General features: G+C 39.0%; 1 protein-coding gene across 1 annotated transcript in view; it reads right to left on the bottom strand.

Moving 5' to 3' along the window:
* Positions 1–15021, bottom strand: part of MAP3K13 (mitogen-activated protein kinase kinase kinase 13) — a 90922-nt gene extending 75901 nt beyond the window's left edge. Inside the window, exon 1 of the mRNA XM_028491860.1 lies at positions 14977–15021. The gene's annotated coding sequence lies outside the window, so the exon portion shown is untranslated. The remainder of the gene's footprint in view (positions 1–14976) is intronic.
* Positions 15022–18749: the final 3728 nt, after the last annotated feature.

Genomic DNA, 18749 nt, shown 5'->3' with positions numbered 1-18749 from the left:
ACCTTTATTGTTTCATTCCTTTATTTAAACTTTAAGTCATCCGAATAGGACACTACTTCTGAGTTCTAATCATCATCAAAAATTAGGACTGTCTAATGTGGGCAACATTGTTCTAAGGCCTTTTGGAAAAGCTACTATTTTCATGAGTATCAGAGTAGATTCTGCATTGACCCTCAGAACTTAGGCCTCCAGGGAAAATGATTCTGATTCTGCATAATCTTCAAGAGACAGAAAGGACGATTGTGCAAGTGTAAGAAGGAAGTTAGTACTGCAATTCTACAAACTTTCATGAGTGCCAGGTGCATGCTAGGTGCTGTATTGTGCTTCTTAGAAGCCATATGAAGATATAAATGTGTAAAGAGGGCATCCTCTTTATTTTTTGGCATGCCTTACATATTTCTTAATTTAAAAAAAATGGTCCCTTCTCTTTGGAACTCAAGTCCAATAGGGAAGACAGCACAAACACAAATGAAGGCAGGCCATGATACATGCTTATAATAGGGGTACAAAGTACCATGAGATAATAAATAATAGATTAATCTGCTTTTGAGGAACAAGAGTCTTGTCATCTATCTTTATAAGGATATGAGACCAAAAGTTTGAAAATTGGGAAGAATATGTATCTTTCTCACTGATACATCTGATAAGCCTTAAAGAAATATTTTTGAATCTACAACTGGAAAGACACTAAGGCTAGCCCATTGGATCACAGGCCCAAAGCTGCTGCCAGGTCCTCTTATTTTTATTTTTTTAAAATTTATTTATTTTAATTAATTTATTTTTGGCTGTGTTGGGTCTTCGTTGCCGCGAGAGGGCTTTCTCTAGTTGCAGCGAGCGGGGGCTACTCTTCATTGCAGTGCGCGGGCTTCTTGTTGTGGTGGCTTCTCTTGTTGCGGAGCATGGGGCTCTAGGCACACGGGCTTCAGTAGTTGTGGCGCGTGGGCTCAGTAGTTGTGGCTCGCAGGCTCTAGAGGGCAGGCTCAGTAGTTGTGGTTCACGGGCTTAGTTGCTCCGTGGCACGTGGGATCTTCCTGGACCAGGGCTCAAACCCGTGTCCCCTGCATTGGCAGGCGAATTCTTAACCACTGTACCACCAGGGAAGCCCCCCCGCTGGTCCTCTTTCTAAGGCTCTTGGTTGTTTTTAGGAACAGATAGCATTGCTTGTCAGGGCTTTACACCACACCATTTCCAATGCTCGTTCCCCTCCAGTGTGTCCACATTGTACCTCAAAACCCTCTCGGGGTCTATCAGCCTTTCCCATCATAGCCAATCAGTGTTCAGTCCTTCCCTTCACTACCACCCTTCCCCCACCCCACACACAGGCCAAGGGGTGATCCTAAAGCTTCCAGCATATAATTTCACAGGACGAAAGGTTGCAGATTCCCTTTAAGTGCCGTTCTTCCAGAAGGCAGGGAAAGGCCAGGCAACCTTTCAAAGTCCCCCCGGCATATGGGCAGGCTCTACTCCGTGTCATCCACATTGCCACTGACAGGCCTGGGACCAAAGCCTGACAGGAATATAAAAAAGGCCCTGGCTCCAGTCCACTCTACAACCCTCATGTCAGGCAGAAAAATGTGTTTTTTGTGTCTCTTTGGTCATATGACTTAGATATAAGAACCAGACTGATGACTTCCTTTTCCCTCCTCTAAAAAGGAAAGCAAAAAAAAAAAAAAAAGTCCTGTTTAAAGCAGGGAGTTTCTCATAAAGTTTAAGGAGATATTTATACATAATTAAAAGGAAAGATTTAGATTTTCTCTATCAAAATCAAAATAAGTTTATCTATAGTATAACACAAACATTTGCTATGCTAAAATATGCTGCATCTAAAGCATTTATACACTGCATAATAGCATTTAATCCTACTCAGCATTTATGACTTCAGTAATTTTGCCGTTTAATGATTTGGAAAGAAGCTACCAGGAGTCAGGAGTCCCAGCTGTGTCCTAAATTAACTGTTTGGCCTTGGGCAAGTCACCAAACCTCTCTAGGCCTCAATTTCCTCACTGCAAATTGAAGGAATTGGACTAGAATGGTCTCTAAGGTCCCTTTTAGCAACTGAAAAAGTATTCTGTGAATGTAAGGAATTAGAACAATCCAACAATGGAAAAGGATATCTCAAAACTGATTTGCTCTCCCCACCTGTGGAAATGCTCGCTGTATCAGAGAAATTATAATATTCCTGCTTTGGTACAGAGGATTGAACCAAATGACCTCTCCTATGTCTTTCAACTGGAAGATTCTGTCATTTTACAAATTAGTTCTAGAGACCATAAAACAACCAGAGAATGAAATTAAGTGGAGGAGGGGAACACCATCTAGGTACAGAAAATGTTTGCTGTTACATTAACAGAGTAATGACAGGTATAGCAAGTCACTGTGTAGCTAACATGAATTGTTTGCCTTGGGCCAGGTTGCTAGGTGGTGTAAATAACTCTGCAAACACAACACCTAGCAATAAAAAGGTCTAAATGCCTTCAGTCACCCCAAAGTGAGCATATAGGGTTTCTTCACGTAAAGCCTCTGCTTGTCAGTCAGAAAAACTAAGGGAAGGAGGGGGGAAGATCATAATGGGCTTTCATTTGTCTCGGGGCAGACACTTCCTACACTGATGTGCTCCACTGGCCCATGTTCTTAGGGCCATATAACAAGAGGGTGGCAAATAATAACAATAATCACTGTGTTAGCTTACATTTATATGTGGAGTTGAGTTTCCAAAGTAATTCCATCTATTTTAATCTCCTTTGAGCCTCATAATGGCCATGTGAGGTGGGCAGAGCAGGTATTATTGACCCCTCTGAGGAAAACTGAAGCTTACAAAAGGTTAGTAATATTCCTTTTCCTCAAAAATGAGAAACTGATCAAATCCTTATTATATCATTTTCAACTCCCTTTAACGCTTTTGTCATAAGAGGTCTGCCAGGATCTATGGATCTATTTATGATTTCATTATATTTGCATATATTCAGGAAATGACAGAGGAATATAATATTGTTATGGAATTTCAGGAAATATCTTTTATAAAGGAAACCAACAATAACAATCCTGAATTGTAATGCTATTTTAAAAAGCTGACAGAAATAGATGTTGAATTAGGAATGCCTCCTATATCTGAGAAATAATAAAGGGGACCAAAAAAAAAACTATAACAAACCAAATCCAACTTAAGTTGTAATCTAGCAATGTGATTCTGGAAACACAGAGTGGAAAAGGTTAGTATACTGGGAAAATAGAGAAAAGTATTTGAAATAAGTGATAAATAAGCATATCAAGAAACAAAGATCTTTCTAAAGAAATTATATTGAAAAAACTAAATTTGGATTAATCAAGAATTAGGCAAAGGAGCTAAATTCTAAATATAGCCCCGCCCAAATAAAGGCAGATTTTGGTATAGGCTAAGCATATAAAAGCTTTAAGCTTTGGAAGAAAAAAAATGGCAATATCTGTTAAGTCACCTATTATCCTTATACTTTTAATACACTTTATCTCATTTAATCTTCAGACCTTCATAGAAGTCAATATTATCATCATTTTATAGATGAGAAAAATGAGGCTCAGAAAGGTTAAATAACTTGCCCAAGGTTACACAGTTAGTAGATGGCCTGTTAGGTCCAACTGATTTCAAACCCAGTCCTTTTAAAAAGTTACTTCTTAGAAAAAGTATATCTTTTAGAGTTACATTTAGTTACTGGAAATATGAGATATTAAAAGATAAAAAATACCTTTTCATCTTTCCTAATAATTGGTAGGCTGAAAATTCCATGAGATGTTATAATTTAAATCACTCATCCTAGTGACATGAGCTTTAGAATCAGAAGAACTGGGCTTGAATCCTAGAATCCTTGCCTAAGCAGCTACACGAACTAGGGTAAACCCTTGAGCTCTTTAGGCCATAATCCAATATATTAATCTTTCATTGTATATATTTATGAAAAATAATTGCTGGGTGTTTTGCTAGGCATCCCAGGGATAGAAAGATACATAAGACATGGTTCTCTGTCTTCAGAGTTTATTTTTACGAAATCAATTTATTTAAATCAAAATCACCATCTATATTTTTAATCTTCATCATTCTTTTAGGCTTCTACTCCAAGTAAGGAGGTACACAGGAACAAGTGCCCAGAGGGACATGGGATAAATGAAGAGTTTCTAACACTGACACTAGAGATCACAGGACTACTGGGAATAATTCTTCAAACCTTGTAGCCAGCTAATCCCACCTTGCATAACATTACTGTTCTCCTTTGTTACTGCCCAAGATGTAACTATCTCTGGTTTATAATCTCAGTACTGTATTCTTCTTTGTATCCTCTTCCCTGACCCCACCTTCCATCATCCTTTCCTTCCAAAACTTGGCCACTGCAGTCTCCTGTTCAATCTTCAACATCTTGACTGCATGTTCCCTCACCCCTTTGAGAGAATGGTTAGAGTTGACTTCTCTCTCTCTTTTCCTCCCTGCTCACCCTCACTACATTCAACTAATCACCAAAATCCTGTGGACATTTTCTTGTCAGCGAAAATTGTCAGAGACTTTGAAATGAGAAAAAAGACAACTGGGTATCCGTGCCTAGGGCACCATCCCCAGTTTATGTGAGACGTCCCTTGTTTTTGAGATATTTACAACACTGAAAATTGTAGCACACATCTAGTAATGCAGCTGACCCTTGTCCAGAGAAATGCAAATAAATTGTATCTGGTGAAATGCAATTGATTATTAATGCCCTGTGGATACTGACTGGTTTTGCCCTTAATTGCACAGCCATTTCAGCCTTTCACCACTCCTTATTGCCTACATACAAGTATGGTCTTTGAATTTTCTTTATAATGTCCTACTGGTTCCCTCATTAACTAATGGGTTAAATAATAACCTTGACATATATTCATTTTATATGTGTATGAATTGTTTTACCCTTTAAAAAAGTATCCTTTGATATTCTGAGTATCTCTTTGAATTTGTGCACTTCTCTCCATTGCAATAAGCCTTTCTAGCACAGGTCAGCATCATTTTTGCCTAGTTTATTTTAACAATCCTCTAATTTTACCCTTGTCTCCAGTCTCTCCATCCTATTCCATTCTCTCCATAGCCAGAGTGCTTTTTCTAGACTGTAGTTCTGAACATATTTCTCAACTTCGTAAAATCTCCGGCTCCTAGCATAAAGTTCAACCCTCTTGGCATGATTTGCTTCTCTAGCCTCATGTTTGGTACAGCCCTGCAATTCACCAACCAGACTCAATTCAGTTCTCTGAGTTCACTGCCTTCTCTCTCACCTCTGGAATCTAGCACTTGCAGTCTGCTTTGCATGCAACACATTCTGTACACCTGTCTCCACCCAACTCTTGCTTGTTCTTTAGGGTTCATGTCTGTTATCACTTTCCTCCTGAATCCCTCAAGTCTGGGTTGATGCTCCACTTATGTCCTCCACTAGCAGCCTGTATGCCTTCACCTCTTTACCTCTCCCCTAATAGCACATACCACTGTATTATAATTGCTCTTTAACTATCTCCTCTACTAGCCTGTAAATTCTGTGAGGGCAGGTGACATGACTAGGGTGTTCACACTATATCCCCAGTACACGGCATAGCAACCAGCATGTAGTAGTCATTCAAGAACGTATTCTGAAAGCTGAGTTCTCTGTATGGTCCCGGGATAACAAACTTTCCTATACAAAGCCTTCTCAAGGACCATGACTCCTCCTGCCCCCACGTCCCCAATGAAAAAAGGACCGGTTATGCTCAAATAGAATGTACTTCAGTTTATTTAGGCTTTTATTTTGTAAAGTCAGAGCAAAATTTTTAACTCATCGGCTTTTTAAATGTGAAACGGTTCCATAAAATGGCCATGCCTAGAGGCGATGAAAGAGGGTTTTGTTTTACTTCTATGACAGAAAAAAGGGAATGGGAGTAGAAAAAAAGCATGAGAAAGAGAAAAGACCAGAATCACGAGAATTGGCTACAGTATACATGATGGGTCCTACCTATTGCCCAGCCATTCTTTTTTTAAAAAATCTCCTACTGAATTCTTCTTATCCAACCAATATTAAAAGTTATAGGATAAATTTTGAAAATAGTAACTTTGTAATAAGGCATAGAAGCAGCATAATATAGGTTTATGTCCTATAGTATTTTACATTCTTTTTCTTCTTTGTTAACTGACATTTCTTTAGGTCCTGCGTTTGATTTATTCTTAAAGCCCTGAATTTATTATTCCACCTTAAAAAGAAAGAAATTCTAACACATGCTACAACATGGATGAACTTTGAAGACATTATGCTAAGTAAAATAAGCCAGTCACAGAGGACAAATATTGTATCATTTCACGTATATGACGTAAGTAGAGTAGTCAAACTCATAGAGATAGAAAGTAGGACGCTGGTTGACAGGGACTGGGGAGAGAGGGAAATGGGGAGTTATTCTTTAACGGGTACAGCAGTTCAGTTTTGGAACACGAAAAAGTTCTGGAGACGGATGGTGATAATGGTTGCATAACAATATGAATGTACTTAATGCCACTGAATTGTATATTTTAAAATGGTTAAAACATAAATTTATCACAATAAAAAAATATAAAGAAGGGGGAAATTATCCTGTCATTAGCCTTGAAACTGAAGTAACTGGCAGCTACTAGTAGGAACCCTGGACAGACTAGGGTATGTAGGACAGCACTGTTAATGAAGTTGCAAAAAAGAAAAAAATGTGTAAAGTGATTTAGAAGAAACTTATCAGTTAAAGCTGAAGGCTAAAAACTTTCACAAGAATAAAATCCTGCTCTGTATTTAGTAACAATGAAGTGTTCTCTTAAGATTGTCTACAAGAACACCCATTCTTACATATCCTTTAAGAAAAATGTCTTCACTATGAAATCTTACTCAATTCCCAAGTAAGGAAGCAGTACAGAGGCACAGAAAAGAGTTTGGATGCTGGAGTCTGACTATCCGAAACTGAACGCTGGCTCCACTTTGAGGAATTTACCATTTTTTTGCTTTGGTTTCATCTGGAAATTAGGGACAGTAATAATAGCACCTACCTCAGAGAGCCACTGTGAGGTTTTTTTTGTTTTTTTTGTTTTTTTTTTTTGCAGTACGCGGGCCTCTCCCGTTGTGGAGCACAGGCTCCGGACGCACAGGCTCAGCGGCCATGACTCACGGACCCAGCCGCTCCCGCGGCATGTGGGATCTTCCCGGACCGGGCCTCTCCCGTTGTGGAGCACAGGCTCCGGACGCACAGGCTCAGCGGCCATGGCTCACGGACCCAGCCGCTCCCGCGGCATGTGGGATCTTCCCGGACCGGGGCACGAACCCGTATCCCCTGCATCGGCAGGCGGATTCTCAACCACTGCGCCACCAGGGAAGCCCCACTGTGAGGTTTAACTATGTAAAGCACAGTGTCTGGCACATGGTGAGCACAATACTGATGTTCACTATGGTTCTTGCTCCATTGTCACACTCACATCCTGTGTGCGGTGGTGCTCACAGTGGGCTCTGGGGCCTTCTGGGGAATCCCTGAGACCTCAGGGGGGCGGTGAGGTCAGAACTATTTTCATAATAATGAGATATTATTTTCCTTTTTCACTCACACTCTCTCACAATTCCACAAATTCTTATAGTGGAATTTCCCAGTGGCTACTATATGCCATTTGATATTATAATAGATTGAAAGCAGAAGCTAAGATGAGAATCCAACTACCATCTACAAAGTCAGACATTAAAAGATTTGCAAAAGTCTCTTCTCATAATGCCATTTTCCTCACAAAAATGTTGGTGGTATGGAAATCACAGTTACTTTTCATAAAACAAGTTATGTGAATGGTTTTTAAACAATAAATTAGTATTAAAATTTTTCTCAGTTTTAATTTCTACTATAGTAAATATAGAAGATACAACTCACATTAAAAAAAAGCCCTTTGGGAATCTCAATAATTTTCTTGGTCCTGAGCCGAAAAAGTTTGAGAACCACTGTTCTATTATAATATATTACAGTGCATGTGTCAGTCTCTTCAAGTAGACTGTGAGTATTTGTGAACAGCAATACAATTTTTCTTTCTTTTTTTTCTCTACTTTCTTTTTCTTTTTAAAAAATTTCCCCAGGTATTGACTGACAGCCTTTTTATTTTTATACGGCAGACCATCAGCAAAGCGAATGCAGCTAACATATAGTAGCAACTACCATTTATTTGGGGCGTGTGTTTCTTACGCCGTGCTCAGCCTTTCATTTAACACTCATTAGGTTCTAGAATTACCCCTATTATATACATGGTGGAAACTTAGAGACATTAAATAACTTAAAGGCATAGATAGCTAATAAATGGACCTGCCAGGACTCAACTCTCTGACTTTAGAAGCCAAGCTCTTAACCATGTCAAAAGAGTGGAAAAATGCAGAGAAATTAGAAAAGCTATAGTTAGGCAAGACAAATTATTTACAAAGCATGGTTCCAGTAGTCTCTGTCAAGTAGCTAGTTTACCTTTGCAAGGGGTTTGTAATTCTGGTTTTCTCCCGGATATTCACATTGTGAGTTGGAACAATTTTTATTTGGTTTAACACAGAGAGCATACTCTCTTATACTAAAGTTAATAAGATCTTTCCTAAGAAGGTCAGCTCCTCAACCAGAATGTATTGCCTCTGTCTGTTAAGGAGGTGAATAGGTGGTACCTCTCAGTACCTTACGTCTCTGAAAGAACTAGTAAGACACAAATTTTAAAGTGTAACATTATAAACCTAACATAATAATATTATAAAAATTGGAGAAATAAAGAAAAAATTACTCTTTCACCCTAACTCAGAAAAGTTTGGTGTACTTCCTTCAATTTTTCCCTTGAAAAATTTTAAACATAACTTGAATTGTGCTGTACTTGCAACTTTGTCTCCTGTTTCTTTTCTCTTACAACTACATCATATATATTTTTCATATTGATCAGACAGATTTCGTCACCATCATTTTTAAAAGGCAGCATATATTCTGTCAGTTGATTATTAACTGTAGTTACTCTTGTTATTCGTGATAGTTATGTTCTATATAAAGTCACCATGAACAATGAATTAGTGAATACTGAACCATTGCTTCTTGGAGAAATATAGGGTTAGGTTTCTGTGAGCCTCTGACACAACATTTTCATTAACTGATCAGTACACAACTTTGCTTTATGTGTGTGTCTGTTTAAAGACACTTTATTGATATACATTGTTGATTCATTAACATTGAACTCACAGCCAACAGCACAATAATTCATGCCTAAACGAAGCTGATTTTCTTAGCCTTGGCCTTCATAGGAACTCCAGGCAGCACTTCAACACTATGCTTGGGGGCTCTTTTAAATAGCGAAATCACCAACAAAAACCACACAAATTCAAAAACCAGGGCACTAAATCGACTTCAAGAAAGACCCTTGTTTACAGTATGAGCTCTGAAACAAGCAGGAAGAGACAGTCACGTTATTCCACCTCAGCTGGAAGTGTGTACTTCAGACCACTCACATATTTCACTGCTCTACAGGTTTGCAAATGACCTTTTGTAAAAGTGCTGCAAGTATTGATTTGGGGGTTAAAAATAAATTTTAGTGAGCAGGTGAGTTCACAAATATGGAATCTGTGAATAATGAGTATCAACTGTATTTCCCTATTATTGAACAGTTAGGCTATTTCTTTCTTTTTCTATGAAAATATTGCTGTGATTAGTTTATGCATAAAACTTCTTCTTTTAGGAGTACTTCCTTAGGAACAGGGCTAGTTACAATTTTGATAGAGCCTGCTTATTGCAGTAGCTCTTGGAGTAGCTTGTGCCAATTCTTCAATACAAAGCGTTGTCCTAGGACCAGTAGCACCAGCATCACCCGGGAGCTGATTAGAAATGCTGACAAGATCACCCCAGGCTAAGTGAATCAGAATCTGTTTTTTAACAAAATCCTCAGGTGATTCCCATGCACATTAAAATTCTGAGAAGCTCTCCTATAAATCAAGGATTCTCAAACTTTACTATGCATCAGCATCACCTAGCCAGCTTGTTAAAACAGAGATGCCTGACTCCACCCCCAGCATTTCTTATTCGGAACATCTGGGGAGGGGCCTGAGACTGTGCATTTCTGACACATTTCCAGGTAATCCTATGCTCCTGGTTCTAAGACCACACTTTGAGAACCACTGCACTAGCTGGTTCATGAGTAGCTCTCCGGCAGGATTAATGTTTTTAAATTGCTAATGCATCTTATTTTTGTAGAAGGGAGGGAAAATATAATCAATTTATAGCTCATCAAAGAAAAGAAAAATCCTTCTCACTGTATAGGACCAGGGTTTGTGGAGGCAGGTAAGCCAGCCAGGATGGTTAGACCTAGTCATGGTTGGTGGGGGGAGGCTAATGTGGATGGGTCAACTGAGAAACAGAAAAAGAAAAAAAAGTTTTTTCTCTTCTTATTTAGGTACCTCCTATAAAAGAATCTATAATTTAAGTACCTAGAAAAATTCCAGGTACTTGAATAGTTTTTCATAAACTATATTTTATTAATTACATCCCAAAATAAGAGAATATGGTAAAAAGTGTCAAAGAAATTTTTTTTTTTACTTCGAGTTTCCTGTGGTGAAAAATAATATGTGTACAGCAATGAAAGGATAGGTCCCAAAACAAGGCCCCAAAGCTTAGTGTTTTTAGTCTTTGGCAAATCTTTGGCTATGACTCAGGAATACACTGGAGATTTCTTTTAGAAGATAGAGGACTTGAGACTACAGTTTCCTCACCCTGAATCTTCATGTCCAGCCCAGTCAATTCAAACACATAACTATTCTCCAGCATAAACACATTTTTGGGAACAAGCCATATGCATTTCAGGTAAATCACGATTACCATTTCATATTGCTTATGAGCTTGGCAAAGTTTTAAGGCAGTACAGTCTCCTAGACAGGTACTTCCTTGGAGTGCCTTCCTTTTCCTTAACCTGGGACCCCTTTGCCCTACCCTAATAGTGAGGTTCTCTTGGTCATTCCTCTTTACTTTCCAGGCCTGGTCCAAGGCTATAAGAAACTGGGTGGCTAGCAGCTCTTTGTTTTTAAAACCATTCCAAGTCCTTTTAAATAGTTAGTAGGAAAAGGACAAAGACAATCTGTGACAAAAGCAGTTGACACTAACAAAAGCAGTTGACACTAACGTTAAAAACATTAATCCTGCTGGAGATCTACTCATGAACCAGCTAATGCAGTGGTTCTCAAAGTGTGGTCCTAGAACCAGGAAATAATTGGTGAGTAATTAGTAAAATGCTTAATCTCATACTCAAAGGTATAAGATTCAGTTAAAAGAAATCCTTATCAATGAAGATAACCTTTTTATCAAAGGGGAGCTGGTGATGGGGAGTGAGTGCTGTTTCAATGTGTTATGGCAGAAGCCCTGAATGGAGAAAAGATCATATAAAGGATTAAGAAAACATAAAGTATTATGTGATTGATTTTCTTTCTCCAAGAAATCTACTCTGGTCTCCAGGTCTCTGAGAACACATAAGGATTAGATTGGGGCCTAGCTTTGATCATTAACACAAGCAGTATAAAGCAAATGTTCAGTTATTTTTGATTAGACAAACAGACGGAAGGGGTTCTGTTCAAAAATGGCCATAAGTAGGAGGGGGAGGATGAGGAGGAAGGAGGGAGAACCTGGCAAAATAGTAAAATTTCTTTTCAAATTGGCTCTTGAGCCCCAGCAGCTGCAATATCAGGTGGGTATTTCCCAGGAGTTTTTATGCTTAGTAAAGATTTAAAATGAGTCTGTAATTTAGGTCTAGCAGTGACCGGAAATATCCAAAGGTATGTTGCATCTGTTTCTTCTTAGCATGGATATATATTTGAATTTGTTATGTGAGAGGAAATAATTGGTGAGTAATTAGTAAAATGCTTAATCTCACTTTAATCAAAAGATTATTTTCTCTGGAAAAAGCAATCATGGCTTTGTGTTTTGGTGGGCTTGATCTCACTAATCTCAATTCTCCACGGTTATGCACGCCTGCAGATGACCTAATGCGTCCCATTAAAGGCAGGAGGGAGAGCTACTAGAAATGCAGGCACAGTGCCTCAGGGGTAATAAGAAGCCTCCGAGGGCTTGTTTGGTAAATTGAGCCCTCTTTAGTTATAGCAAATGTGACAGCCCTCTTTAGGACACTAAGAGTCTGTTTCAGTCTGGGTCTCAGATCCATTCTCTTTGGTTTAAGGTGAAAACTGCTGGCCTGGCTGCCACCTGCCTGGGCAGGTGAGCCATCAGCGCAGCCACAGTCTCCCTGGGCTCTGCCTCCCTTTTTCTCCATCACCTTTCTCCACTCCTTTGTCTTTGGCTATTTCCTAAGCCATTCACTTTTTTTTAAAATTTATTTTTATTTTTGGCCATGTTGGGTCTTTGCTGCTGCGCGCGGGTTTTCTCTAGTTGCGGAGAGCGGGGGCTACTCTTCGTTGTGGTGCGCAGGCTTCTCATTGCGGTGGTTTCTCTTGTTACAGAGCACGGGCTCTAGAGCGCAGGCTCAGTAGTTGTGGTGCATGGGCTTAGTTGCTCCACAGCATGTGGGATCTTCCCGGACCAGGGCTCGAACTCATGTCCCCTGCATTGGCAGGCAGATTCTTAACCACTGTACCACCAGGGAAGCCCCAAGTTTTGCTTCTTAAGAGCACTAATAAAAGTCAGATTAAGGAAAAGGCTACAAAACACAACCAGCCTGAGGTTATTAGATTATCTGTTGCCACATGCCCTATTAGCCCAGACCACCAAATCATTAGTCTAATGGAAGCTTTCTCTTAACTACAAAGAACAATGGCCAAGACAACTTCCTCATACAGAGGAAAATCTGAAAGTGATTTAACCTTTCTATGTCGCACCCAGATATCTCCACCTGAAACACTTCTGATGCTTTCTCCTCCTCCACTGTAGCAGCATCCCATGGGGCTTAAACTTCTATAAAAGTACTATGAAAAAATTGGAATAAAGGTAGATTAACCAGATTGTCTTACAAACTGTCACTTGCCTATCTGATGTAGGTAATAAACAGATTTTAAGAATCCTAACAATGTTAGGGTTAGAAAGGACATTTGAGATCACTAAGAACAATTTCTTCATCTCATATATTAAAACCAAAGCTGAGGGAAAATTTTAAAAAGCTGAGAGAATTGGAATCTTGCCAAGGATGATCTGAAACTGCTACACTGGCCCTTATAGTCTTAGTACAATTCTTCTTCCATTGCATCATTGTCTCTTACAGCAGGTAAATAGAAAACATGTTGATTTTATCCATTTTAATATAAGTAACCTTTTAGATAAAGAAAGAAGGCAGGTGAATGGTTGCATAACATGCTGATTATTAAAAACTTTACTATACACCAAGGGTTCAATTCGCCCTCTGTTCAAGGAGGTGCATGAGAATCTCCCGCTAAAGTGTAAAAAGCAAAAGGAGTCTGCAGCATTCCCTGCACTGATGGTTCTCTGCCCATTTCATCTGAATGCTAGAACACATCCTCCTTGTTAACTATCCCTCACCATGCAGTGATTCTCAGTTGTGACATTATGGAAGGACACAGCCCCTTACCCCCACATAAACATACATACATAAACACACATACTTAGAAGGATCTGTCCTAATAGGGCAGCAAGCAAAGTTTGAAAAAGTTTCCCAAGCACCATCCCTGCCCTGTCCTCCATCCAGTGGAAAAATCACTAATCCAAAAAAAAAAAGTACTCATCCAATAAACAAACGTTTATGAAGTGTCTACTCTGTGCCACAAACAGGGTATAAAGTGCTTAACAAGAGTTAATACTAAATACTCACTCTGAGTTTTAGTACTTAGAAGCTGCTGTCTTTATATACCCAAAGTGCCTGGCATGGTCTGCCACCATCCCCTCAGTTTGATGGTTCCTTAATCTCCTTGAGGAATCTATATCTGCACATAAACCAAATGATGAAAAGGTTCCTTTTTGATTTTACCCCACCCCTACTCTCTGTTCCCCTCCTACCTTTATTTTTCTCCTTAACATTTATCAGTCTAAACATAATTTACTTATTCTTTGTTTGTCAGCCCCAATAAAATAAGCCTTCAAGAGAGAAAGAATTTTTTTCTATTTTTTCTCTTGCTGGGTCCCCAGTACCTAGAACATATAGTAAATGCTCAATAAATATTTGTTGATTAAATGAATGCCAACACTTCTACACCTGCCAAGTCTATGTGATACATCCTCGCTTCTACCCTGGTCTCCCCACCATTCCCTTCAATCATTCTCCCATGTCCAGTATATTGGCCTCTGTCCTCTTAGGATTTTTCCTGTCAGCTACATCTAGGCAAAGTACAGCCAGCCTGGGTGCCATGATTAGCTAACACATGATGATTTTCATTCACCTCACCCTCTTATCTTCCACTGCACCTGCTGCACCAACACTTAACCCTATATTACTCCCATTGTCCAACTTATCTTACTGTTTGTCCAGTCCAGAGCATTGCTAGAGAAGATTTAGATTCATGCTAGACTGGACCAATCTCAATTCATGGTAGGACTCAATGCTCAAAATTCATGGTATACAGAAGAAAGAGAATGGGATTAAGAATTAGAGCTGGGGGGACTTCCCTGGTGGTGCAGTGGTTAAGAATCCGCCTGCCAATGCAGGGGACACGGGTTCAAGCCCTGGTCTGGGAAGATAGCACATGCTGCGGAGCAACTAAGCCCGTGCGCCACAGCTGCTGAGCCTGCGCTCTAGAGCCTGTGAGCCACAACTACTTAGCCTGCGTGCCACAACTACTGAAGCCCGTGCGCCTAGAGCCCGTGCTCTGCAACAAGAGCAGCCACTGCAATGAGAAGCCCGCGCACCGCAACGCAGAGTAGCCCCCACTCGCCGCAACTAGAGAAAGCCCGCTCGCAGCAACGAAGACCCAATACAGCCAAAAAATGAGTAAAATTAGAAGAAAAAAAAGCGGGAGCATTAATTTAAAAAAAAAAGAATTAGAGCTGGGTTTAAAAATTGCGTATAATGTACACTACCTGGTGTCTTTGGCTGAGTCAGCAACCTTTCTGAGGCTGTTTTCTTATCTGTAAAATGGGAGTGGTAGTACTCACTTCATATCTTGAGGATTATATTTGAAATGAAATAACGTACGTGAAAGCTCCTAGCAGACTTACAGGCATGTAGAAGTTGCTTAATAAATGTTAGCTCATTCTCTTCCTTTAATTTAACATATTTCACTAACCTCTGATGATGCCCTCACTTTTGAAAATGACTAACATCTACTTAGCAAGAAAATCAATGCTTTCTGGTATGAATCTTAATTTTCTTCTTTTCTCTCCTTTCCATATCAGAATTCTACGTCTTCACGCATCCTGTCTCCTGATTCAGAAATAATGTCCCTCTTCTTTGTAAGACTAACCCTCTATCCATACCAATAGTTTTCATCCCTGGCTGCACATTAGAATCATCTGCGGAGCTTTTTAAAAATGCAGATGGGGCTTCCCTGGTGGCGCAGTGGTTGTGCGTCCGCCTGCCGATGCAGGGGAGCCGGGTTCGCGCCCCGGTCTGGGAGGATCCCGCGTGCCGCGGAGCGGCTGGGCCCGTGAGCCGTGGCCGCTGGGCCTGCGCGTCCGGAGCTGTGCTCCGCAACGGGAGAGGCCGCAGCAGAGGGAGGCCCGCATACCACAAAAAAAAAAAAAAAAAAAAAAAAAATGCAGATGTCTGGCCCCCACCACAGACCAATTAAATATGAATCTCTGGAGGCGGGAGCATGGCATCAATATTTTTTTTAAGTTCCCTGGTAGTGTGCCAAGACAAGTCAGTGGGGGAAAGAACAATCTTTTCAACAAATATTGCTAGAACTAGATATCCTCATTCAAAAGAATGAAGTTGAACACTTCCTTATACCATTGACAAAAATTAACTCAAAATGGATCATAGACCTAAATGTAATAGCTAAAATTTTAAAACTCTTACAAGAAAACATAAGAGTAAATCTTCATAACCTTGGGTTAGGCAAAACCTTCTTGTATATGACACCAAAAGCACAAGCAACAATGACAAAAAATAGATTAACTGAACTTCATCGAAATTAAAACATTTGGTGCTGCAAACAATATCATCAAGAAAGTGAAAAAGACAACCCACAGACCAACAACAAAAAAAATCACAAACCATATACCTGATAAAGAACTTGTATCCAGAATATATAAAGGACTCTTAAACTCAATAATAAAAAGATGAATAACCTACTTTTTTAAATGAGCAAAGGATCTGAATAGATATTTCTCCAAAACCACAATGAAATTCCACTTTAAACTCATTAAGATTGTGCTTACCAGAAAGATGGATAATAATAGTCGTTGATGAAGATGTGGAGAAAATGAAACCCTCATACATTGTTAGTGGGAATGCAAAATGGTGCAGCTGCTTTGGAAAATGGTTATTGGAAAAGTCTGAAAATATTAAACATATAGTTATCATATGACCTAGCAATTTCACTCCTAGGTATATACCCAAAAGAAATGAAAACATATGTTTACACAAAAACTTGTACACAAATGTACATAGAAGTATTATTCATACAGCAGCCAAAAAGTGGAAAAAACCCAAATGTCCATCAACCAATGAATGGATAAGTAGCATGTGGTATAGCTATTCAATGGAATATTATTCGGTGATAAAAAGGAATGAAGCACTGATACATGCTACAACATGGATAAACTTTGAAAACCTTATACTAAGTGAAAAAAGCTACAGTTGCCCCTCAAACAACGTGAGTTTGAACTGTGCAGGTCCACATATACTCAGATTTTTTTCAGTAGTAACTACCACAGTACTATACAGTCTGTGGTTGATTGAATCCAAGGATGTGGAAGAATTGCAGATACAGAGGGATGAGTATAAATTACACTCAGATTAACCCCCCCACACACATTGTTCAAGGGTCAACTGTAGTCACAAAAGACCATACACTGTATAATTTCATTTATAAGAAGTGGTCAGAATAGGCAAGTCTACGTGTAGAGAAAGTAGGTTAGTGGTTGCCTAGGGCTGAGAGTTGAGGGGAAATGAGGAGTGACTGCTAATAGGTATGGGGTTTCTTTTTGCAATGATGAAAATGTTCTAAAATTGATTGTGGTGATGGTTGAACAACTCTATGAACATACGAAAAACCACTGGCTAGGAAAGAGAGACAGAAAGTTCCCCAGGTAATTCTAATCTTAATGTCTATTTACAGAAACCAATATCTGAACCACAACACTCAAAGTGTATATGGTATTTTACCTTCTAGATTCCTTAGGGGTAAAGATGGCATCTTCTAATTCTTTCTTTTAAATTTTAATCAAAATTGTAAGAGTCAGGCAGAACTGATCATCTTGGCTATCTTGATTCATTTAAACTCCCTAAGCAATTAATTCAGCTATAGCACATAGAGAGATGGTAAGCAGACAGTGCAAACCAAACTGACCGGTTCTGCCATTCAAAGTATGGTTGTTTCACCATATAACAGTGGATGTGGCCACTGGCCCTTAGGAACTATTCTTTTGACAGCTCCCCAGGACACAGCTCTGGTTTGACTGACTTTGTTTACTAAATAAATTAATTCCTACTTCTGGAGTAGCTTCAATTTTTAAACAGAAAGCCATCTATTGACAGTCACTGATACACAGGATTTTATTGTTTGATATTAAACAATTAAGAGTTATTGTTTTTTTCCCTACAAATACACCATACATGAAAATAAATATAATCTAGAATACAGCCACTAGGAGTGGAGAGAGGGGGAGATTCTATATCCACTCTGTGCCTTAAAGGCATAGCTTTACTTTAATAAAACCAAAGGGCAAACTGTATTTCTTTCATGGAAATTAAGATCTCTTTGGCAAAATGTATATAAAAGAGTCTGATGAACATTTCCTAAGATGAGTTTAATTATGGAAACACATTTTTTAAAAAATCATAAGGATTCAGTCTTTTGATCTAGCAGTGACCTAGTAGACTTTAATAATTTAAACTAACTTAGAAATTGCTACTTTCAATAGAGGCTCTGAAGGTACATACACAAAAACCGCTGAAAAAAGTCTAGGTGTTTACAAATATAGGGAATTTTGTCATTTATTCAACCCAGCAGATTAAAAAATAGCAAAATATGACACCATGGTTATCTGAGCATAGGACAAAAATCTGGTTTACAATTAGGCAGAAGTTTTCCCTTCTATAACTCTAGTGAGTTCAAATATACTCAGAAAAACAAAATGAATGAGGGCAATGTCAGATGAGAAATAAAAAGAAAATTCTAACTCCTCAGGTAATTTTGAAATGAAATGAGTTTGCAGTTGGAAGATTCATTAATAAGAATAATTCAAAAGATATCATTAGAGCCATAATTTAGAAGCCTTGTTTCATGAGGAGATTATAATCTGAAAATCTCAAAACTAAGAATTGATTATACAAGGTAAACAAGACACGGCTAAATGATAAAAAATAACAAGACATTTTGTGTTCTCTCTCACTGGAAAGAACAACCGGGTACATGCTGCTGCTAGACTATAAACTGCTCTAAGTGAGGCAGTTGGAAAATGCTATTAGATTATATGGGTTGAGGAGCTGCCCCAGGGGTAGAACATGTCACAATGTCACATCCCTCTTCTTTACTACCACAACTTTCACCAGAATCAACCAGAGCCTTGGAAAACAAATTCAGTCACAAAGACTAACTTTTTGTTAAAACTCCAAGCAAACTATCAAACCAACTTAATACCTGGAACATATCAGAAGTTTTCCGTGTTCCCCAGACACAGTGGAA

This window comes from Physeter macrocephalus, chromosome 1 (assembly GCF_002837175.3).
Source record: "Physeter macrocephalus isolate SW-GA chromosome 1, ASM283717v5, whole genome shotgun sequence".
Taxonomy (NCBI): domain Eukaryota; kingdom Metazoa; phylum Chordata; class Mammalia; order Artiodactyla; family Physeteridae; genus Physeter; species Physeter macrocephalus.
This window is presented reverse-complemented; position numbering and strand designations above follow the sequence as displayed.